At 50.5% G+C, this 23,371-nt stretch overlaps 2 protein-coding genes and 1 long non-coding RNA gene across 3 annotated transcripts in view; 1 reads left to right on the top strand and 2 right to left on the bottom strand.

The window, feature by feature from the left end:
• The window catches only part of PLXNA2 (plexin A2), a 210,468-nt gene that overhangs the window by 79,400 nt on the left and 107,697 nt on the right, over nt 1-23,371 (bottom strand). The gene's annotated exons all lie outside the window — the stretch shown is intronic.
• Nucleotides 1-23,371, top strand: part of CR2 (complement C3d receptor 2) — a 436,172-nt gene that overhangs the window by 404,326 nt on the left and 8,475 nt on the right. The window lies entirely within an intron of this gene.
• LOC145722329 (uncharacterized) lies at nt 2,393-21,536 on the bottom strand. The gene is made up of 2 exons (XR_014146505.1): nt 21,111-21,536; nt 2,393-20,818 (listed from the first exon to the last, which is right to left on the bottom strand). It is a non-coding gene; the product is annotated as an uncharacterized LOC145722329 (long non-coding RNA).

Raw genomic sequence — 23,371 nt, 5'->3', positions numbered from 1 at the left:
CACGGAAGGGCACGGCATGCTCAGTGATTATCACAAGCCAAAGTCATCGTGGACAAGTTCAGCAGAACTCAAGGGTGTAGCCTGGCTGGGGCGGGGTGAGATGTCAGGGCACGTACTCCCGGGCCAGACGATGAAAGGTCTCGTGCACCAGCTCCGGGAGGCTCCCTTTCTTTGTTGGGTGCTCCTCGTTCTTACCGCATCCTAACACCTAATATTCGTATCACAAGGCTTTCCTATAAGTGGGTGGACATGATCAGCTTTAAACAGCCCTAACCTCCTTTTAATAACAAAAATAGGAAACGCAGGAAGGATAATAGTCAAATCTTGCAATTCAGTTGAAGAAACTGGTACTGAGTGGAGGCTGGTCTGAAATAGCTCCTATATACTAGACCTGAGGGTGTGAGTCCCGTATGTCCTGACCGGCTGATATAATAGCTCAAGGGGCTAATTTGCTCCTGGGCTTCATAAACAGACAGGGTGTCAGGGTTGGAGAGAGGGCACCCCACACTGGGGAGTGCCCAAGAGCGGTGTTATTCAACCAGACGTCCTTCCCAGAAGAGTGGTCAGGACGGGCTGGGATCCAGATGCAGCATCTGAGGTGTAGCTGATGGACCTGGGATGTTTATTTAGATCCAAAAAGATGAGTCTTGAGGTGGTTTTCCAATGTTTGAAGGGCAGCAATGTGGCCACAACAGGACTCATGGGTGAAAAGTTTCAGGAAAGCCCAAACTAGGAAGGTCAAAGTTGTCCAATAACATTCAGCCCTCGCTTCTGCAAGAAACTCCCATCACTGGGATTCGAAAGCAGAGTCAACGTGACAGGTGTCTGGAAGGCTGTGAGAGGGATTTCTGTCCTCAGAGGGAGGCCGCATTTGTCCTTCACATTCTGACCTTTGGGAATCTATTTCCCACAGTTTACCTAACTCCTCCTTGAGACTGTTCACGATTTCTGCCCTGAACAATTTGGTACAGTTAAAAGAGACCATCCAGGGGCACCAGGGTGGCTCAGTCGGTTAAGTGTCCGACTCTTGATTCTGGCCCAGGTCATGATCTCAGGGTCCCGAGATCGAGCCCTGCATCAGGCTCTGCGATGGGCATGGAGCCTGCTTGAGATTCCCTCCCTCTCCCTCTGCCCCTCCCCCACCATGCACACACACACAAACACACACACACACTCTCTCTCAAATAAATAAATAAATCTTTAAAATACATACATACATACATACATACATAAATAAAAGCGACCACCCAGCCATTGCCACTGGCCACCGGCATCATCACATCGCCTTAAGAAGTAACCCTTGACCTCTGACTCATGGCCTGTGATCCCTCCAAGCAGCATCTTTCTGAAAGCCTGCCTCTCCGGGGCCTGGAACTCTCAGCCCTCCAGGATCTCTGTGACCCCACGGCCCGGGGAGCTTCCGCCGGCCCCCTCCAACCCGCCCTCTGAGGCCTGAGCGCCACTGCAGCCCAGGGCCCAGCCTTCTTTTCTTGGGTTTCGAGCTCCATGTGAGTGATGTCTGCATCTGGCTGGAAATTAAAACAACTGTCTGCATTGCATTCGGCCTGTCTGTCAAAACACAGCCCGGCTCTCAGCAGCTGGGGAAGGCGGCCCTGAATGGGAGCAGTGTCTCCAGCAACAAAGCCCACTTTCACGCCAAGTGCCACGGAGATAGTGAGAACCCTGTTCTTCTCCAAACATGAAACCAATAGCACAACTATTTTTCCTGTTTCCTGGGCCCTCCTGGTGGGAATTTCTCTCTCTCTCTTTTTTTTTAAGGCACTGAGTTGAAGAGCAAAGTGAAACAGGAAACTTCTGGGGTGGGGGTGGTTCTAAAACCTGAATGATTCTCTCCTCCGAGATCTACTAGCCAGGCACAAACCAGAGGCAAGAAATGTCACCGGGACTGGGAGGAGACCCTCCACGTCAGATGTTTCTGTGGGTTCTCTGTCTTTTCTATATTCCTGTGTTTCCATATTCATTCATCAGCCCAGATTCATTGATCACATCCTACATATAGAGAGGGGCTAGTGCTAGGCACTTCAGGGGAATGAAAGCAACTGCACATTAAAACATAGCCATCAACTTCAAGTTGCAAACAGACCCGCAGGGAAAAGACAAGAGAGTGATGTGTGCTCTAAGGTACTGCAAGAGAGCTGAGGGGATTCGGAGCAAAGAGAAAATACTTTTATGTCTGCTGTGTCCAAAGCGACAGCCACTAGCTCGTGTGCTTATAAGCACCTGAAATGTGGCAGGTTCAAACTGAGATGCGCTCTAAGGACACAAGACGCCCTGGGTTTTGAAGATTTTGTATGGAAAAAAAAATGTAAACGATCATATTAATGCTTTTTTTATTGACACATGTTAAAAATGAAATTTTTTCAGATACTGGGTTAAATAAAATCTATTATTAATTCTACTTCTTTCCTCTGACTTCTAGTTTTCTAGCTGCTAGAAAAGTTGCAAGTATACACGGAGCTTGCATTTGCGGCTTGCGCTTTGTTTCTCTGGGCCAGTGCTGCTCTAGATGGGAGTCCCAGGCAGGTTCTGTGAGAAAACAAGGCAGGGGCCTGGGTCTTGAAGGGTGAATCATTGACACAGATGGAGAGCGCTCCAGGTGGAAAGAGTCACCGCACGAAGGGGAGAGCAGAGTTTCTTCAGCAAACCTTGCGTGAGAGCGAGGGAGCGGTGGGTATAAACCTGGAGAGGCAGGTTTGGCTTAGGCTGGGAAGGACAGGGAAGACCACGGGACTGGGGACGTATGAAGTGGCTTTGCTCTCCAGACTGCCACTGCGTGGCCAGAAGAATGTCCTCCAGGAAGAGGGGGCCCAGGAGCTCTCAAGGAGCAACAGCTCTCCATGCATGGTCTGGACCCAGCACTGTTGGCATGACCTGTGAGCTTACGAGACAAGAAAACCCAGAGCCCACTGAGTCAGAAACTCTGGGATGGGGCCTGAGCGATAGTTCTAACAAGCTCTCCAGCTATTCTTAGGACCGAAAGATTGGGAGCCACCGATGCAGATAACCTCACTCCTTGGGAGAGTCTTTTTAAATGTCAGGTCCCCAGGCCAGAAAGAAATGGAATAAAACTTGGCTTTGGGGCTATGGAAGGAACGAGACTGCTTTAGGGGAGCAGGAGAAGGGGGCATTCTGGGGACTGCTTTATGTCCAGGGAGAAATTGGCCCTGATAACTCTGAGTCTATGGAGGCCCTAACGGACCAAGTTCGAATCTCGGAAATCTGGAGGCTTCATCCGGCATCCCCAGTGACAGGCGGGCACCTGCTCTGGGACTGGGTGGGGTGGGGCAGGACGGGGTAGGGATGGGAGTGGTCTCAAGAAGCTCAAGAAAGAGCTCGAGCTTTCTCCTGCAGAGCATCCACTGAGTCAAGGCGGCACTTTGTCAGGGCTGACTCAGAGTTTAATGGGACATTCTGTGACGCTTTAATTAGTGTTTGTTTATTATGATTGCATTTTAATTATGCCTGGGGCTCCCCCACCCCCTTGGCTGAGTGCTGGGATCCAAGGGTAGCGAGGCTGGGAAATGAGCGTAGCAATGAGAAGCCTACCAGTCAGAGGACGCCCTTCTCCTGACCCCTCCACCGCCTTCTCCCCGGGACCATAGAGCTGCTCCGGACAGATTCCACCCTCACGCTCCACATTCTTTTCTGCTTGATCTTAGGTCTTGTAATTATACCTCTAATGAATATAACTGTCTTATTAAGTCATTTACTTAAGAAATGCTCTTAATTAAAGGTGACTCACACTGTGTTCTTGGCTCCTCTGGCCTGATTCAGCAGGATTGGAGCTCTATGTGGGAAGGGATCAGGGGGGCTGTGCAGAGTTTAGGGTGGTTCCCCTCACTCTCCCTCTTCTTAGCACAACACGCAGCCCACAGGGTGGGAGGCTCTGCACGGCCAGGGACATGACGTCAGATTATTATTGGCTATGGCGGCAAGTCACTGAGGGAATGGCTGGGACCAGGCTCATTCCTCCAGATCTTGAAGAACATGGCAGACTGTTGGGGTTTGGACCACCCGCGGTAAGGCCAGGAAGGCCCCTGAGGCCCTGGACAGTGAGTACCTCAGGTACAAACACATCACCACTCTTCAGAGTCATCCAGTGGTAGGCAGAGGACCCAGAGCTCTTTGCCAAGTGGGCTTGGGCACAGAGAATCAATGCCACGTCTCTGCCGCCCTGTGTGGACACCTGAAAGGAGCTACGTGGTCCTGAGAACCCAGATAGGTCTACTGGAGAAAAATCTGAGGTGAAGCAGCAGAACACATAGGCTTCTGACAATGGACTGTGCCTGGGTCCCCCACAGTCCTTAAACATTTACTGAGCATTTATGTTGTGCTACACTCTGGGGCCATGTTCTCTGCCTTCCTGGAGTTCTTGGTTTGTTTGAGGACAAAACCAAGGAAACAGATAATCTCAACACAATGGGATAGATGTCACAAAAGAGGTAGAGTCAAGAGACAGTCATGGCTCAAAGGACACAGAGCAGAGGTTCGCCTCGGGGGAGCATGGCGCTCAGTGTTCCCGAGGCTCTGCGGGATTCCCCTGCCATCGTGCAAGAGAGAGACGCAGAGACCAGGAAGCAATCAGGGAAAGCTGCTCTCCAGGCTGCCGGGGCCCCTCAGAGAATGAGCATTTAATGCCCTGCTTCCCTGGAATCTGCCGCCCCCCCGCCAGATGGTACACCTGTCCCCACACGTGTCCCCGGCCTCCTGACACAAGGAAAGAAACAGAGGCCTTCTCAGTGGCCAGGAGCCAGGTGGCACACACAGCCTGGCTGGGGGCAGGCAGTTGGTCCGATCAACAGCCTCCTGGTCCTCGGGGCCTGGGGCAAAGCACGCAGCAGCTGAAGCCCAACTGTCTCCCCGAGCCTTGCTCCTTCCCTTTGTACCTTCTTTAGGGGGTCCCACCAGCTGGCCCCCTCTCCCCTTCCAGTGAGGAAGGTCTCAGACCCACTTTCTCCTTTTGCTCCAATTCAAGCCTGTTTTCCAGCAAAGTGCTGACGCTCTTGTTCATCCACGGTGGAGGGCAGGCTGAAGAGAGCCGCGGCCAGGCCTGGCACGTGGACAGCCATCCGTGGCACTGACACCACGTACCAGGGGAGAGTTTGAGCTTTTCCGAGTGCTTTCACACACTTTATCTCCTTTGACCTGCACAACTCCCCAGGGAGGAAGACAGGGCGGCCACTGTTAGCTATTATGATTTCCATTTGATCCACTAGGAAAGAGAGGTCCCCAAAGGGCTGGCTTAGCCCCGGCTCCATCTCAGAGTGAGTGGCAAAGTGGCTCCTCCATGGCCCATGCTGGTGACATACTGTAAGGGAGCTTCCGGAGGATGAGGACGGACAGGAGGTTCAGGGGACAGTTTCAGTAGACAAGGTTGGAGGTGAGCCCAGAGCCAGGTTCAGGAGGCAGGAAGGAATCTGAGGGCAGGTAAGCCTTTTGCTTCTCTATCCCCATAGTTCTGTGTAGCTTGCTGGCACCCAATAGTTGTTCATGGGGCGATGGATAGGTGGGTGGAGTCTCTCTTCACAGGCTTTCCCCAAATCCCGTCAGCCCCGTGGTAACGGGTGCAATCAGCCTCAAGAGGCCCGAGGGCTTGGGGCTCTGTCCTTCCCTTCACACCTGATGTGGCCAGGGTTCAGAGTCCTCACCGGGAAAGGGACACAGGCAGCTGATCGGAGAGGCCTAGCCCAGTGCCCAGCCCAAGCCCCAGTGGACCCTCCAGGGACAGGACAGGCTGCACCAGCTCCTGACATGCTTCGTGCTACATCGCCTATGGTTCAGCAAGTTTCCATGGGAAAAGCCAGCTTCTCCCTCATGCCCTTTCGGGCAAAGAGCTAACTGTCTGCTGGATGCCTGAAGGCACGTCTTCATCTAAACCTCTCTGCTGGGAGTGGGAGGGGCCAGAGGTATGGGGCAGCAATGAGATCCCCTCCTTGGATCTGCTCCCCAAGGACAGAGGGGTGAGGAGGCGATAGGGCCTGAGGTCTCCTGCTCCTGGCTGGCTCCACCCAGCTCTGGGCTGAGCAGTTGGCTGAGCTTGGGGAACAGCATGAGGCAGCAGGAATAATAATAATGATAGCTTTCTACCTACTGCATGCCAGGCACACGGTGTATATTATCTCATTTAATCCTGTGCCAACTTCGCAGGCAAGGTATTCTTAGGCTCGCTTTACTTATTAGAAAACAGTCGCAGGTAGCATAACCCACCCAAGGTCACATGCCTTGCAGGTGTGGCAGGCACCGACCTGGAGTCCAGGTTTGTTTGACTCCCGGGCTGAGGGGGTAAGGTGGAGACAGGCCACCCTGGAGACGGAAGGCCCCCTCCCTTGAGGCTGCCGCAAGGGCTGGCTGCCGGGGCTGCCTTTCTTTCTCCTGGAAATCAGGCATGGGCTGCAGTGCCTAGGCATGCTCTCGGACACTGCAGTCACAGACCTAGGATGGTTTGACTTCAGATTTTTCGGCTTTAGGATGGCGTGAAAGCGATACGCATGCAGCAGAAACCGTACTTTGAATTCTGAATCTGGATCCTTTCCCAGGCTAGCAGGACGTGGCGCTGGATGGTGGCGGCAGTGACCACAGCCACGTGATCCCAGGGGTGAACCACCCGCAGACTTAACACCATTCTGTGCCCACACAACCATGCTGTTTTTCACTTTCGGTACAGTATTCAATCCATTATGTGAGCCAGGCAGCACTTTTTTATCAAATAGGCTTTGTGTTCGATGATTTTGGCCCAACTGTAGGCTGACGTTTAGTGTTTTGAGCATGTTTAAGGTAGGCTAGGCTCAACTATGATGTTCGGTAGGCCAGGTGTATGAAATGCATTCCAACTTACGATGGGTTTATGGGGACGTCACCCTATCCTAAGTCCAGGAAGATCTGTACTATCACCCATCTGACCGCTGCATGCCTCTTAGCTCACTTTACTCTCCTGTTCGCTAGCAACGATTCAGATGGTGAATCCAGAGCTAGACGCAACAAAAGGGGTGATGTCAGAGTGCCGAGAGGGAGAGAGGCTGGTGAAGGTGGAAGAGCCCCTGCTCGGTTCTTTTTCAAGCTGGCCAGGACCCAGACCAATAACAGGAGAGGCTCTGAGCAGGTTGCACAGTTCCCATCCCGAGCCTCCTAGGAATGTCACAGAGCCCTCAGCACAGAGGTGGAAGCTGCTTTCTGTCCTGGTCTGGCCAGGAGTTAGCTGTGTGGCTTAGGGCAACCCAGTTCACCTCTTAAGCCTCCAGTTTCTTACCTTTCTCGTGGACACAACAGTACCTGCTCATCAGGGAGCAGAGCATCCCTGAGCTCACATTTTCTGCTTCGGTCATTCCTATGAATCAACCTCCCAGTAATTAACGTGAAGAACTCACTATGGCTTGTTCCCAGCGTTAGATTCAGTTCTTCAAAAATCAATAGCCATCTGTGAGACCTCCTTAAATCCTCATAAAGTAAACACCGGCCCAGCCTCCTGCCTGTCCTCAGAGCTGTGAAAAGTCACATGATCAATATCATTAAGAAAAAGGAGGCACTGACCCCCAGAAAACCAGCTGGAGGTTCTGGAGTCTGTGACTGCAACCAAAGCAACATGCAACCTTCTGACCAGAAGCTGACCCTGGGGCTGCCTCCGAAGAACTCCTGACTATCTGGGGACCCAGGGCAGAGTGGAGTTCAAAGAGAAAATCTATTTTTAATGACTTGGGGGAGAAGAGCGGAGTGGCTGAGTAATTCGGAGTAATTAAAGCTATCTATCACTCAGAGAGTGGAATCCAAAGTTGGTTGAACTTTTCAATGACAGTTTTTCCTCCTCATTCATAAAACCTAGCTGAGGGTTATGCAGGAGTCAAAGGGCAGAGGGCGGTGGGAAGAGAAATTTCTGGCCCCGACCAGTGAAATTTATCCTTTTGATGAGCACTAGAGCAGTGGCCTCTCCTGGACCCCTTTTTTTCAGCGAGAGGCCATATTTCGTACTGAAGGTGAACGCTGAAGGGGACAGCTGATAAGCTGTATGGCATTAAGTTGTCAGCTCTCCCTACCTCAGTTTCCTTCTCTGTGAGATGGTGACGATAATGATGTCAACTTCACAAGGTTGTTTGGGGGCTTCACTGACAACTGCACACCAAGAGCCATGCACACAGTTGGTGCTCAATAGTGGTAGTTATTACCGTGCTCAGTCTTTATCTGCAGACCCCATTGGAGGTGGCAGTGTTTGCACGGGAAAGCTGCAAAGGGCCCTCACCCAGGCTCTGCACTCCTGTACTGAGTGACCTTGGGCAAGCCACCTAGGCTCTTTGCGCTGGGACTGCTAATCTGTCCTAGGAGGAGAAGTATGTCTGCCCTTGGCATGAAGAGTGGTACAGCCACTCCAACTATTGTCCTTCGCGATGACATAATCCCTCCTTGAGGCCAAAGTGCACTAAAACTCAAGATGCTCTGCTGAAAGAAGTCAAATCAAGCTTCGTCTCCTAAGGATTCAGGTAAAACTTGGGCAAAGGAAAAGCACAAAGAGGGTAGGAAACCGAATGGACAAAGTAGATATTCCAAGCACCATAACGTATTTTCTTAGACAGGAGTTCTGGGCCAGAAATACAAGGGAGGTAGACATAGGGCCCTTTCTAGTTTTGTTTTTTGGGAGGATCTATAAAGCAGCAGAGATGCGGATACTATGTTGTCTCCATGACAACTGTGGGTTTATTCAGTTAAGGAAAGCAGGTGGGATAGGAAATCAGGGATGAGAAATGGGGCCTAAGAAATAACTGAAACAGATCTCCCACCTGGGATCCAGATGTCTAGGACAAGCCAGGTCCCGTAAAGTTCCCTATAGGGTCAACATCAACTCGTCTACCTGAGGAGGGGAAAAGTGATGAGGGCAAGGGGATGGAGTAACATGGCAGGGATGACTCTTTACCCACCCATTCCCGTTCATTCACTCCAAACTTCTACTTGTTCAGGTGGTCCCACTGAGGCCCCTGGATGCCCAGGGCCCGAGTATAACCTTACCACATGGAGACTGATTTTATTTAAGAGCTGGGCCTCTGCCTTATAGGCCCTGGTTTCTGGGCTCCATCCCCTTAACTTCTGCTCCCCTTGCTTCCAGTTACCAGCAGAGCAAGACGAGAGGGAGTGGAGCATCAGTTAATCCCAAATTCTCTTTGAATCATCTATGGTGCATAAACTTGGGAAGGTGAGTTTTGTGGTGGAAATCATCAGGGCCCAAGAAGAGGCTGTCAGGATCTGGAATAAGAACACCTTCGCCGTTGTCTGAGTAGAAGGTGGGGCCTGCCTTTAGTGTGGTTTGGGATGAGGACTCAGGGAATCCTTGTATAAGAGGGGAAGGGGGGCCTCTAGGACATCCCTGCTCCTGAAGGGGACCCTAAGAACGAGCTCCTTTTGGCAGAGGCCCTGGCATTGCCTTCTAACCAAGCTCTAGTTTCTGCATCCTGGTGCCCAACTGCACTTCTGGCTCTGACGTTGGCACTCATGGTTATTGACACAAGCTTGTAGGTTCTCAGGGGCTGTACGAATTGTGTACGAATTTCCCACTCTTGATATCTTCCCTGGCATCTGCTCCTGGGGTTACGAAGGGTCCCCATGTTGAAGTTCCCAGGTCACCTTGACATAAGGAGAGCAATCCTACTGAAGGGTATAAGGTTTGGCCAAGCCCAACCACACAAGCCCTCCTCCAGGACACCCTCATCAACAGCTACGCACATTAAGAAAGATCAGTGCCAGCTTCGCTCCATCCACAGGCACTAGATCTGAGATGGGCCTCCACCTCTCCACCTCAGGTGTTGTATAGATCTGAGCAGACAAGAAGCCATTGGAGCCTCATGTTGTAAAACAGAATTTGGGTTTCCAGTGGACCTCATGGAGGGCATCTTCTCAGCCATCTCTCTATTCTTCTCTCTAACCATCTGAGACTTGGCCATCTTGTCTTCCCTGACACATGAGATCTGAAAATGTTCTCTCTGACTTTTCGTCACATGCCAAGTGTCTGGTTCCCTTGGGAAGGACAGAAGAGTGTCTTGTCACTCACAGCTTCCTAGGACAAGTTAGTAGGTGAGTGGATGAGTGTGTGCGTGTGTGGAGAGAGAGAAAGAGACAGAGAGATAGAGATGGTGGATAATAGTACATGTTAAATCTCTGACTGAGGGAAAAAAAGAGTCTCCTACACTTACATTAAATTTTAAAGATTTCCTTTCTGTATAGAGTTCACGTGTTCATTCATGCAATCCTGGCAAGGTGGTGATGTGTGAGACAGGAAGGCTCCAAGCTTTGCTGGATCCTGAGCCGCCGTGCTGCTCCGGGCCTCTGCATAGACTGGTCAGTTGGATAAAGACCATTCCCCTGGGGCAGCAACAACAACAGGGCCACAGTGCCCCGTACCCGGGGGTGAGTCAGGAGGGGTTGGCTGACCTTGGGAAGCTGCATTCGTGAGTGGACCTGCATACGGTTGTTTATAATTTGGTGCTTATAATTTGATTTTTATAATTGGTGCTTATATTTGTTCATGGGCTTATTGATTCATTCATTTATTTGTTAGTCCATCCTGGTATGAATCCTTCATTCATTCGTGTCTTCATATATCCACCAGACCAGGTATCAAGTCTCATACGGTGAAGTTACAAAGACAAGTTAGTCATGGTCTTATGCTGCCCTCAAGAAGCATACCCTCTGGGGGGTAAGCTAGAAAGTCCAAGTGTCATTGGAGAGGTTCCTAGCTGAGAGTGATCATCTCTAGGGGCCGGGAAAGTGCCACCCTTTGCGGCCTGGAAACTTGGTGATATTTAGAGAGGCAGGAATAGAGAGAAGGGCATGAGCAGAGACCAAGCATGAGGAGGTGCAGAGAGGCTTCCAGGAATGAGCACTGTTGGAGCAGGGAACTGGTAGGAAAGGTGAACTGAGGGGACATCGTGGAAGGCCAGGGTGGTGGAAACAGAGCAGAAAGGAGGAAAAGGAGAAGTTCTGCATTTCTTCTTTCACCACGTGTCCCCCACCTGTCCCTGTCAGAGCATCCCTGGTGCCCCCTCCGCCTGCCCCCCGCTCCAGGCCAGCCTCCTCGGAGCAGGATGGCGGCTGTCGGCCCCATGGATCTCCATTCTGTTCTCCGCACACCAGATGTGTCCCGCATACCCTCATTTCTCTTTTCTTCCAGAAAGGTTGAGGGCATGGGTCCTAGAGTCAGACTGCCCGGGTCCGAGTCCTAGCCCCTTCGCTGATTAGCTGTGTGACCTTGGGCACCTTCCTCAACTAAGCCTCAGTTGTTGATTTGTGAAATGGGGATAATAATAGCACATATTTATAAAAGACTCACTATCTGCAGATGAGGAACAAACGGAGGCGCAGAGCGTCTTAGTGAATTCATTTATGGCCATACAGCCAGGAAGTTGTAGAGCTGGGATTCGAGCCTCGGCTGCAGAGCTCGTGCTCCAAACTTCTACACTAAATTGTCTCTTAGGCATGAAGGGTGGCACGGGTTAGGAAACCATTAGGCTGGTGTCTAGGATATAGAGGTCAGTTATTATGAACAGGTACGTACTAAGCACATGCTATGTATGCTGCGTAGGCATGAAGTTCAAAGGGTGAATAGACATGGCTCTAATCTTTAGGCACTCAGAGTGTAAAACAGATAAGCCCCCCCCCAATTATAATGAAATATTGGCACAGAATGACTGAGATGTAGTATAGCTACAAGAGTAAAGGGAAAATCACAGAAGGCTTCCAGGAGGCAGTGTTTTATAATGATGCCCTTGGCTAAAAAAACCTAAATAATGTAAAAAATTTTTTCAAAAAACAAGAAAAACTGCCTCTTGGATGAAGTTTATAGTCCAAATGCCCCCCAACTTTTGAGCCTTTTAACTTCTGCTGCCCACCAGGCTGACATTTCCACTCTAGACCCCCTCTGTCAGTGTCGACGCCCCACTCCTGGCACAGTGGCCTCTCGTGCTCTGTACAGCCCTGCCTCCTTAACTTTGCTCACATATTCCTGCTCATCAGAACGTCCTCCCCTCTCCTGCTCATCCCTGGGCTTCCCCTCTTCCATGCAGCCTTCCTTGATCAATCTCTATGATGTCTCTGAATTTAGAATCTGACCACCTGCCCAGTTGGCAGGACTCTAATGAACTTTTTTAAAAAATCTTCTTAGGACTCTATCTTTTTAGGGTATTCATAGGGCTCTGCTTTTTACTTCTTCGTATGAGATATCCCTGTATGCTCCAACTTTACTTTCTTACACAAAATAGGTCTATAAATACCTGCTGAGAAGCTAATCACACTTGCCCAGTGATCCAGGTTTTATTTTAAGCTTCTTAGGTAAATGTACTAAGAACTATGTGAAGGTTCTCTAGGTGTGGCTGATGCCCCTGGCATTCTGCTGGGATCCATTAGGTGATGTGAAGTGTTTTTTGTTTTTTGTTTTTTTCTTTTTCTTTTTAAAGAGACTTACTGTTTATTACGCAGCAGAGGTGCATGGTGTCATGGAAAGGACATGACTGTTTGAGTTAGAAGAACTTGGCTCAGCATCACCCTGTACTAAGCTGTGCTGAGTGAACCACTTAACCTTTCTGAGCCTCAGTTTCTACCTTTGTAAATACTATCCGATATCAAAATTAAAGCATCCAGCAAATGAACACAGCAAGCTCACGAAGATGGCCGACGATCACACAATTTTTCAGAGTAGATTCTCAAGATTCTTCTGCCCTTCATCCTGGGTCCTGGTCCCAGATCAAAGAAATACAGGGGTCAAGGAATGAAAAGGAGGCGATTTTGTGAGATGTTTGGAGGAAGCCCTTGGAATGCTGTAACCTAGCCAGCCACCCTTTAATAGGACCACTTGAAAAGCTTGGGATGCACGCCCCGGACTGTAGGGGACACAGTGGACAGGAAAACCCAGAAGGCGGGAAATGCAGAGACTCAGCTGGCGAGCTCTGAGGAGGCAGAGTGAAGGCAGGACCTTGGGCAGTCACCGAGCGCCCCCACCCCGGTGACAGTGGCAGACTGAGGATGTGCAAGTGCTTTCTTGCGCCAGATCCAGATGTGGACACCCCAGGAAGGAGAGCTGGCCTGGGAGCATCTTATGACCTGTCCAAGACAAACCCCTGGAGTTGGGTTCTATGTGGACAGAAGAGCTGGAAAATCAGGGCTGAGAGCAGGGAGCTGTAGGATGGGAGCTGGAGCCATGGCAGCTCAGCAGAGGGGTGTCCATGGGCCCACGAAGGACCCAGCCCCCTAAGAGGCAGAAGTGCTAGCCAGCTCAGAGGGCAGGAGGCTATCTTGTGACAAGTCCACTTCAAGTGCAAAAGGGTCTCTATGACCCTTCCTCTCTGCTTCCTCGAAGGTTTCAATAGCAATACTCGGGTGGGGGAAGGTAAGTGAGAGAAAGAGCAGAAGCAGTCCTTGTGGCTCCAAGTGGGGAGTGGGCAGGAGGCCCAGGCTGAGGGATGGGGGAGATCTGAGCTTCGGTCAAGGTCAGAATTTTACTTCTGGTTTGGTGAACTGGACAATATAACTCTGAACGGAGACTGTGTTTGAGACTCGAAGGCCTTCATATTACTATCCAAGAGTGAGCTGATGAGCTATGCAGGTGCCGGAGACAGAGGCAACGGGCCCGGGGGAGACAAAATAGAGCAGTGTTTTGGTGCTGTCCGCCAATGTACGGGCGGGCATGAGAATGCTAAGCACCGCCGTTCCTAACTGCATGTCTTCATGACGGGCACACGGAGGGAGAGCCACAACCCTGCATGGCTCAGGATCAGGCTGATTGCACACATCTGGGGCAATTGCTGGTGTTACTTCTGGGGACATATTGATAACCTCCTGGTAACATGATCTTAAATAAAAAGAAAACTCTGGGTGTCGACTCTCAAATGATTCTGCTGAGTGTTCTCTCTGAAACCCTGGTGTGATTCCAGGGAGTGGACAGGGGGTGCAGCAGTCTCTTTTTCAACTCAAGGGGTTCATGGGTCAAAAGAATTTGAGAACTGCCCCAGTGGGAGGCCTCAGGAGATGCGAGCACAATCATTAAATGTGACATTCCAAGCTGGTCTAATGAAGACAAGGGTGTTGTGAGGAGCTGGTTCCTGGTGAGAAGCCCTCTGGGGGCCCCTGCCCCCCCGGAACGCAGGGCCAGCCCTGCCTGAGCCATCAGCGGGGATTACAGCTCTGCCGCTCCCCCTGCCTGGAGGGCGGTGGCGGGGAATGTTCGAATCTTCACTTGCCTCACTGCTTTCTATTCCTCGCCTCCTTCAATGGCTGCCTCAGATGGAACCATTGTCATGGAGCTGCTGGGGATAGAAAGGGGTGGAGGGGAACTTGGGGAAATGGAAGAGAAACAAAAGATTCTTTTCCTTTTTTTTTTTAACAGGTGCTTAGGAAATTAATTAGAGCAAATAATCACCAAGTTGTCTGAGTCTCTATTTTATTTGGTGCATGCCGGGTCTGCTGGAAAAAAAAGGGGAATTTTAAATAATTTTGGAGTTATAACTGATGTAATTGGGTGCTCAGTGAACACTTAGCATTGAGCTGTGCTTATTAAAATTACTGTTTTAATCAGAACATTGCTGGAGAATCATTAATAATACAATGGCTTGATTCCCTGGAACTCTAATTAGACCTGGACTTTTAACCACCTGAGCGTAATCTGGCTCCGTCTGGATGCGCACCATGGGTGATGCATTATCATTTCAGGGCATGTGGGGATGGAGCATCAATACTGCTATTTAGCGATGGCCTGAATGCTTTATTTTGGAGTGTGAGAGTGTGTTGAGGAGGCTCGGGGGGCATTGATGCTGAAAGGTGGGGATGGAAGTGAAGGGGGCCAGCCAAGGGCTCGGGGTTGGAGGTCTTCAGGAAGGCAAGGCAGGAGATACTTCTCCTGCTGCTGGGCATGCCTTATCCATCGTTCTGCCGGGGAAACAGTCAAGCCATAATGTCACAGACCCAGCTAAGGGCCGTTTCCTGGGATGCTCCACCTTCACGGGGGGCCTGCCGGTCATCCAAACCAAACACAGGTCCAGACAGTGCAGCTTTAGTCCGCTGCAAAGCCACTGTCTTCAGAAATCTAACCTATCACTCACTGAGTGATAACCAAAGGCTAATCTGGTGAAGGGCTGGGACCACTTCTTAAATTCCCTGTCCAGCACTTCGGGTCACCCTAGAGAGACACCATGAGATGGGCTGAGCTTTTCTAGAACTTTCCAATCCTTATAGACCTTTCAGGGTTAACCTAGGTCCACAGCCTGGAGGGAGGCTGACTGGATGTGTTTGCTGTCTCCTGAGATGCTTGGCTGAGCTGGTTTTTGGGGAGTGGTGTCAATGCCCCGGCGCTGAGCACAGAGCTTTGGTTTCTCCTTCAGTGGGTGGCTCAGTTGTATCAACACTGATTTGGCCCCCACTGGGGGTGGAGTGCTCGGATAGATGTCACGGGGGTGCCCAAGAGCAAAGGAAATGGAAACACGCTCTCTGCCCTCCTAGAGCTTGCTAACTCATTGGAAGGATATAACAAAGATGTGAAAACAAGATTTAAGATACTTAAAAGGCTGACGCTGAGAAGGGAAAATTAAGCTGGAGCGGGGCAAGGGCAAGCGGAGTTAAGTGGTGATCAGAACATGATGGGATTAATCAGAGAGGGGGTAAAGGCCTTCCAGAAGAGGACGTGAGGCCAGGAAGGGATGGCAGCCCTCTCTGTGCCCTCATTAAACATTTTTCTGGCTGCTACTGGAGGTCTTGAGACAACAGGATTGAACTCTCTCAGAAACTCCCGTTCTGGGCCACCTCTAACCAGTACAGCACTTGTGTGCAACTGGAAAAACGTGACCCCTCTAGGTGCATGGTTGGTGAGATGAGTGAGGACTCTGTTTCAGCCCCTACTTGCGTCCTCAGCCAGACGCTTCTGTTCAGTACACAACCTGAACCATCATATCTGGCGGCCCTGATGCCCAAAGTCTCTAGGGGAACAGAGAGTCGAAATGTGTGGTATGGGTCTCCTGGAGTCCAAGCCTAGCTGAGCCAAAGATAGAATATTTTTAAGGGCTAAACATTGTACCTCTTATAAGCCCCGTGTGTGGTGGGGGGGGTCAGTGGGAGGCACAAAGAAAGCTGGAGTCCAGTGTGGGCTAAGGAGCAGGGAAGTCTCCATGGAAAGGGTGGGACTTGAAGGCAGGGTGAAAAGTCCTGGGCAGGAAAACATCACAAGCCAAAGCAGAGAGAATGAGCTTCGGAGTGTGTTCTGGGGATAGCAAAGGACACAAGAAGGACATCCCCATTCAGATTTCTTTTCTTACTAGTTCCACTGGGAGTATACATTTTAAATAACATCGCTCTAGGCCTCCATCAAGGAACCATAGGCCAATGGAAGAAGTTTCCTATAAACCAACAATGCCGGGTGGGAGAGCTCCCCTCCCACTGCGGGGGAGCTCTAAGGAGAGGCTCAAGGTCCAGATGAGTGACAGGAGTCCCTCTGGCTTCCAAGACTGCCTCATGGACAGGCCCCTTCTCCCTCCAGGATTCCCAATAACCCCTCCCCTCGGCGGGATTTCTACACACTGAAAGGGAAGGGGCAGGCGGTCCCTGTGCTTGGGAGCAAACGGCCGGACCTCAACTCAAGGATTCTTGTGCTTCTGAGAAAAGAATACTATCACACACACACACACACACACACACACACACACCACAAACTCGTGTTCTTACGCAAACACACAAGGGAACACAAACACACGTCATACCACACACTCACCTTCCACAGCAACACCCTGACACCTCACACACACTGCACACACGTTAACGCTGACATTCCATACACACATTCCTGTCACACACACTCGTAACACACAGACGTTCCTACCACACTCACTGCCCCCCTCCACCCCCGCCCGCGTGCAACTGTGGGCAGGAAGAGCCATCAGGAGCTGTCTCCTTCGGGTTTGTCGTGAAGAAGGATTAGGGCTGCCCAAGATTAAACAGAGGAGTTAAAAATGACAAACAGACTTCTAAACAGGATTAGAGTCTTAATGAAAACCATAATGAATGGAAGAGCCACACAGATATCATCCATTAATGGCCATAAATATCAGACCAACAGATGAGATCTTAGATACTGCAGTTCTGAACCCCATCAAATTACTTTTATTGTAATTCATCAATAAATAACCAGGCCCAACTTCATATCTGAGGTCTTATCATGCTGCAAAGAATAGACTCTGAGGCCAGACAGACCTGGGCTTGAATTCTGGTTTCGCTCCTGACAAGCTTGGGCATGTTACTCTGCTTGTTTGATCGCAGTTTCTTCATCTATAAAATGCAGATAATTATCCCCCTAATAAGGATGTTGTGGAGATTAAATTAAGTCCTAGACAGCTCTAATAATAACTTATAATAATATAAATAATTTATTATTACAGTTATGATTAATTTTCACTGTTATCTCTTGTCCCCTCCCCTTTTCAGCCTCCTGGGGTCAAGGAGAGCCAATTGGCTGGTGGGATCAGCAGAGAGAGAAGGATAAAGGAGAAGGGAGATAGAAGGAATAGGAAGAGTAGGAAACTGAGGCAGGAGCAGAGCAGGGAGAAGACAGGAAAAGGACAAGAAAATGAGAAGGAAGATGGCAGGCCTCTTGGATGCTACACCTTGCCATCATCTGGGGTGGGCTGCCCATGCCCGCCCATCTGGGTGGTGGTTACCAGGGGAAGGTGAGGTTGTAGCCACACGATTATGGCCCCACCTTCCCACTACTTTTTTTAAAATAACAGCTTTATCGTGATATAATTCACAAAATTATAATTCATAATTTCATAAACTTCACCCACTTGAGGTGTACCCTTCAATGGTTTTTAGTAGATTCACAGAATCGTACAACCATCACCACATCAATTTCAGAACAATTTCATCACCCCCCCAAAAGAATCCCTGTACCCATTAGTAGTCACCCCCCCTGCCCCCCTCTTCCAGCCCGGGACAACTGCCTCTGTTCCAGCTCTAGGCAACCACCAACTTTCTGTCTATATGCATTTGCCTATTCTGGACAATTCACATAAATAGAAGCATATGGAATGTGGTCTTTTGTGGCTGGCTTCTTTCACTAAGCATCATGTTTGCAAGGTTCATCTGTGTTGTAGCATATATTAGTGACTTCTTAAATTTCTTAACTCAAAGCCAAAAAGGTGAAGGAAGAGAGCTTCATATACCCACACCTAAGCAAGTGTCAAAGCGGCGACTGTCCAATAGTTCACCCCGCAAAGCTCACTGAATCCAGGTCAGTCCCAAAGTTATAGACTCAGAGGCCAGCCGGTTAGAGTCTTCATTCGTTTTTACCATTGGGGAAACCAAAGCGCAGGGAAAGGATACGTGTTTCGAGTGTGTGAGTTTTGCGCCCTCCATATGTTTCTCACGAACAAAGGAAAACAAAATAAGATCCAAATGTAAGAGTCTCTTGTCTATGGTTTTATGATTTAGATGTAATGTTAAGAGGCAAATGAGAGCCTCTTGGTATTCTGCCCATATGTCTCTCTCTTACCTCTTAAAAGTGACAATTCCCAACTCTATTTCTACAATGTAAAAGGATGACTCTCCTCTAATGGTTATCTGTCATAGTTTATGTTTAAAGTAATTTTATACGTTAAGACTGTAGCCTTAGGATGCAGGAAAGCGACACCCCTGGGCCTCAGGCAGTCCCCGAGGTAGGAGGGGCTTGTGATCTGGTTTGAGAAGGAGGAGGCTGGTCGTTGGACTCAGGAAACGTCAGTCACCTTTGTTCTGTCACTGAAGCGAGATGTGTCCCTTAGGGCAGCTATGCTGAGAGTTCCAGGAATGACAGGGCAGTATCTATTCGGTCCAGCTGGCCCTAGAGACAGAGAATACTTAAAGACTAAGTTGTGTGTGCCGCTTCATGGCCCGTACTGCCGCCTACCACCATTAGCCCATGGCCACTAGATGTTAGTCTAGGGCCACCGGTAAAGCAACTGGACTTCGTGCAAAATGGAACCAGACCTATCACTGACTGATAACTTATGCTTCAGGGAAGCCCAACGAAAGATGGTGATGTGAGTCCGTCTTTCTTCCCTACAAATCCCAGTGCTGATTTAGCTTGAATCACAGGGAGAGGAGGTTGTCCACAGGCCGGCCAAGACAGAGCTACAAGCTAGTGTCCTTAGATGCCACGGACGGTGGCCATGCTAGCAGCCACAGCTGGAGAACCGGGGAAGGACTCCGCTAATGAGGAATGCCCTTGGAGTCCAGGTATGACTACTGGTCACTTCCTACCGGGGCTATTCAGTGATCAGTATCTCCAGTGAGCTCAGTGGGTACTGAGAGACTCACAGAACTCATTTTTAGAACTAAATCCATCTGAAATGGAACAATATTGATACCAAATGGTGTGTTGTGTAGGACCCTATTTCACGAAATAAAACGATATGATGTTGCCACTCTAAAAAGGTCAAGCATTGTTTATAACAATGCCCAAAGAATCTCATTAAATCCGGGAGCGTGAGGACAGAACAAACTAATATCATACATGTGAAGTGATCTGCATACCAAGGAGGACCGCCCTGGGACCAGACTGGCAGTTTAAGTCTCCCGTGGCTACTGTTCAGAAGTCCCTGAGCTCCTCGGGGTGAGCGGGGGAGGGGGGGGATTGCTGTCCAGTGCTCAGCGTTGCTCTTCATTCCACCTACCACAGAGGAGGCACTGGGCAGATTTTCCCAGCCCGTGTTCCTTCCTCTATTGCAAATTACTTCTCGGTGCATGGCCAACAAACAGGGGACCCCAGGTGAGGGAAAGGGGATTCTGGAAAAAGCGAGGTGGCTAGAATTTTCTCCATTAATCTGGGCATGCTCCAATTTGTACTCTGAGCATAAATTTGCATGTTGCATTCCAGAGGCCCTAACTCTAAGAACATTAGGTAGAATAAAATAAATTCTTGTCATCCTCTGTGATCATAGTCAAACCCAGTAATTCTTAGCTTGGCCCACAGAGTAGGTCTGCCTGCCCGCCTTCCTCCGTGCTTTCCTATTAAAGGCATTTTCTCAAACACTGACTGAGTGTACGGTCGGTGCCAGGAGGGGCCAGGGTACCTCTGACCTGCATCCAGTCTCCCAGAAGCTTAGAGCCTGATGCGGGAGACCCCGGGTATTTACTGTCGTTTTTACCACGAAGTTAAAGAAGCTCAGAGAGCTGAATTCATTCTGACTGGAGTGAACTGGGATGGCTCGGAGTTCTGCTGGGGGCATAGGAGCAAGGACACAGGGACGTGGCAGCAAGCGGACACTCTTAGCTTTCTACAAATTCAAAATACCGGCATGGTTTTCGAGCCTTGAGTCTGCTTTTCCTTCATCTAGGGAGGCTGTTAATGAGAGAGAGAGCTCCTTGAGATGAGATGGCTGAAGGCTGAGCCCAGCAGACCTCAGAGGCTTGGGAAAGGCCCGGGACTACGGACCACCGCGGGATGGGCCGGGTGGTGAGCGCGGCCAGGCCACGGCAGAGAGCCGGGTGCCAGCTTAGCCTGGCTTCCTGCAGAAATCTGCTGGGCCTCGGGAAGCAATCCTGAATCGAGTGGTGGCTTGGTTTTTTTCTGGCTCCTCTAGGAGCTTAGGCTTTTCCTGTGGTTCTGGGGATAGGATCAGTCATGGTCTATGTGGGCCGCCTTTCTTGGAGCAATCCGACTCCCTGCGAGCCGGTCTCTAGCGGTTAGTGAGCTAGAGCTGCCAGGGTGGGGTCGGGACGATGCAAGATCTTCTTAACAAGCTACTGTTTCTTCAGTGTTTGCTCTGTGCCACGTCCTGCGCTCAGTGTTCTGACGTCACCAGTTTAATCCCTGCCAACAACCCGATAAAGGAGAATCTCTCATTACTGACAATTGATCTGAGAGGAAACTGAGGGCTTACATTCGGTAATTTGGCAAAGGTCAGTTTAGTAAGAGGTGGGGCCAGGATTCCAGAGGTGCTGAACGGAGCCTGCCCTTCCGCCCCTGCCGCTCGGCCCCCCACCAGCAAGCAGGTAACGCAGAATGTGTTCAGAGGGCCTGGAATCCCTTTGCCTGCCCTGCCTTCCTGGGAAGCCACAAGCCCTGCTGACTTCCTCCTCTGCTACTCCCCTCCCCTCCCTACCTCCAGAGTGCTCCTGGAAGGAAGCTCATGACAAGGGATGCAGGCACACTGTGTCCTGGGCCCAGGGACAGGTGACCTTTCCAATTCAGCACCTTTATAAATCTTACCTAATGAAGTTAAGGGGAAAAAAGAATTAATGAATAAATGAAGGTTAAATCACTCCCTGCAGAAAATTGATGCTGACAGCGGGGGCCAAGAAGAGAGCTTGGAAAGCAGGGAGCTGACTTGCACAAGAGGCTTTTAAAATTCCTTTCCCTGAAATTTGAGGGAGCTGTGCGGCCGGCCAGGCCCCGAGATGGGCCAGGAAGCCTCTGGGACGTCCAAGGCAGATGGCCTGAGGGCAATGGAGCAAGAAAGCCATACTCTACCTAGGGTAATTTTTTTGGGAAGCCAATTTGGGTGTTTTTGATATACAGACATGTGTGTGTGCACTGCACACACACACACACACACACACTGTATGCATAGTTAACTCCTGCAGCTAAGCAAAGCATGGGCACTTTGGGTCTGCCTGGCTCATTCCTGGCCTCCCGGGGCCTCTGTGGAATGTCTTTTTGTCAGCACCCACTTGTTAGCCACGTTGGTCTCCTTGTCACCACCCTCAACGGCCACCCCCATATCCCCGGGGCTGCACACCTCAGCCCAATTGGCTCAGGGGGTCACAGGTGACAGCATGGCTGGGCCAAGGGAGGAAGAGGAAGAAAAGCAGAAAGAGCCTCTGGCTAGAGCAGGCTGGGAGCCAGAAGAGGTGCAAGGAGGGGCGAAGTTTTGGGGAAGGGGATGGAAGAGGAGATGCACGGTAAAGCTCACAGGGTAAAATCTGGGTTGGGGCCTGGGAGAAACGTCCACTCTTCCAGGCAATGCTGCGACTCACTGAGTCTTGCCTGGGGTGGGTCACTGGCTCACCTAAACCGACCTCCTTTTGGCTCCTTGGTGAAATGGGACCGAAGAGGAGGCCCTACAGAAGAGGATCAAAGGCAAAAATCCTCCCTAGTGCCAGCACCGGGAAGATTCTGCTTCTTCCTCTTGTCTGTGCCCGCAGGTTTTTAAGAATCTGATCATGAAGACAGGGAGGCTCCAAGGGACCGGCAGAGCGTGCCCACCCCGCGGTGGGATGAGGGGCACGGGAGGCAAGAAGCCTGCACTGGGCTGGTGGAGGGGTGGGAGTGTGGAGGGTGGGCTGGAGGTGGGGGGCAGGGAGGCAGAGAGACCTGGGCTGACTACATCAACCAGTAAATAAAAGGTCACGGTGATTTTTCCAGGCACCCAGGGAGAAGCCGGCAGAGAGCTGGGTGGACGACAGGAGCTGACAATTGGCAAATGAGGCTCTGCAGTTATCTGTTTCCCTGCCTTATTCTCGTCTCATAAGACAGAGGCTAGAAATAGATGCAACTGGCAGATGACTTAAGGATGAAAAATGAGCAACATGTTAGTTATGGGGGGCTCAGTGGCAGTGAACCAGGGAGCTCGGGAGTGAACCCGAGAGAAGGAGCTATTTCCAGGGTTTGGCTCCTGCTCTGTCCCAGCCACTTTGCAGGGCTCCGTCATTTCAGCTCAGCAATCTTAGAAGGCAGGTATTATGGTTTTCCCCACTTTACAGAAGAGAAAACTAAGGCTTAGAGAGGACAAGCCAGGCCCTGCTGAAGAATGGTAGAGCCAAGATTTGAACACAGGCCGATCTGCCCCCAAAGATGAGCTCCTTACACTATCCTACAGTGTCTCCTTTCCATGCGCTCTCTCTTTTCTTGTCTCCTGTCTTCCCCGCCCTCTCTTCCTAACTTTCAACAAGTGTTTATTAAGCCCCTAGTAAGGGCCAAACACTGCAGTATCTCTTAGGGAGACAGAAGGGGCCCAGAGAGGCAAGGTCTCTGCTACCAAGACATGTTGTTGGAAAGACCTAATGAATGAATGAAGCAGCGCGGTCTCTCTCTTCGTCTTTCCCTGAATCTGAGATGATCAGAGGTTTTCCTCCCCGTATAGAGAAGCGGCCGTCCTGAGTGGCGGTGTGGATTGGCATGATCACAAAGGGCTTTGGTGGTGGGCTGTGACCCGCCCTGCCATCCTTTCTCTTGATGGTGCCTCTTAGATCCCTGGCGCGCAGGGCGCGGGGGGTGGGGGGGCAGCTGCTGTCAGCGAAGAGGAAACACTGGGAGCTTGGGGCCGATCGTTTTCTCCCAAGTTCTGTGGGGCAGTAGCAGGGGCTGAGGGAGCCTGAAGCACCTTCTCTTGGGTGGAGATAAGGGCAGGTGGATTAAGTCTAC

Source organism: Leptonychotes weddellii, chromosome 6 (genome assembly GCF_054177405.1).
Source record: "Leptonychotes weddellii isolate Sample4059 chromosome 6, ASM5417740v2, whole genome shotgun sequence".
NCBI classification, from domain to species: domain Eukaryota; kingdom Metazoa; phylum Chordata; class Mammalia; order Carnivora; family Phocidae; genus Leptonychotes; species Leptonychotes weddellii.
Note: the sequence above shows the minus strand (reverse complement) of the source record. Positions and strands in the feature narration are given on the sequence as shown.